General features: G+C 40.6%; 1 non-coding gene across 1 annotated transcript; it reads right to left on the reverse strand.

Annotated features, from left to right (window-relative positions):
• Positions 1–308: 308 nt before the first annotated feature.
• On the reverse strand, positions 309–416 carry LOC130953714 (small nucleolar RNA R71). The gene has a single exon (XR_009075876.1). It is a non-coding gene; the product is annotated as a small nucleolar RNA R71 (small nucleolar RNA).
• Between the last annotated feature and the right edge of the window lie 540 nt (positions 417–956).

Below are 956 nucleotides of genomic sequence, written 5' to 3' on the forward strand. Positions count from 1 at the left end.
TCCCTGCCATTGGAGCAAACAACTTTGAGCTTAAGCCTCAATTAGTTTCTCTAATGCAACAGAATTGCAAGTTTCATGGACTTCCAATGGAAGATCCTCATCAGTTTTTAGCTGAGTTCTTGCAAATCTGTGACACAGTCAAGACTAATGGGGTTAACCCTGAGGTCTATAGACTGATGCTATTCCCTTTTGCTGTAAGAGACAGAGCTAGAATATGGTTGGATTCTCAACCTAAAGAAAGCCTGGACTCTTGGGAAAAGCTAGTCAATGCCTTCTTGGCAAAGTTCTTTCCACCACAAAGATGGAGTAAGCTTAGAGTGGAAGTCCAAACCTTCAGACAGAAGGATGGAGAATCCCTCTATGAAGCTTGGGAAAGATACAAACAATTAATCAGAAAATGTCCTTCTGACATGCTTTCTGAATGGAGCATCATAGGTATTTTCTATGATGGTCTCTCTGAACTATCCAAGATGTCTTTGGATAGCTCTGCTGGAGGATCTCTTCATCTGAAGAAGACGCCTACTGAAGCTCAAGAACTGATTGAAATGGTTGCAAATAACCAATTCATGTACACTTCTGAAAGGAATCCTGTGAACAATGGGACTAATCAGAAGAAAGGAGTTCTTGAGATTGACACTCTGAATGCCATATTGGCTCAGAACAAGATATTGACTCAACAAGTCAATTTGATTTCTCAGAGTCTGTCTGGAATGCAAAATGCACCAAACAGTACTAAGGATGCTTCATCTGAGGAAGAAGCTTATGATCCTGAGAACCCTTCCATGGAAGAGGTGAATTACCTAGGAGAACCCTATGGAAACACCTATAATTCTTCATGGAGAAATCACCCAAATCTCTCATGGAAGAATCAAGAGAGACCTCAACAAGGTTTCAATAACAATAATGGTGGAAGAAACAGGTTTAGCAATAGCAAGCCTTTTCCATCATCTTCTCAG

This window comes from Arachis stenosperma, chromosome 9 (assembly GCF_014773155.1).
Source record: "Arachis stenosperma cultivar V10309 chromosome 9, arast.V10309.gnm1.PFL2, whole genome shotgun sequence".
Lineage (NCBI taxonomy): Eukaryota > Viridiplantae > Streptophyta > Magnoliopsida > Fabales > Fabaceae > Arachis > Arachis stenosperma.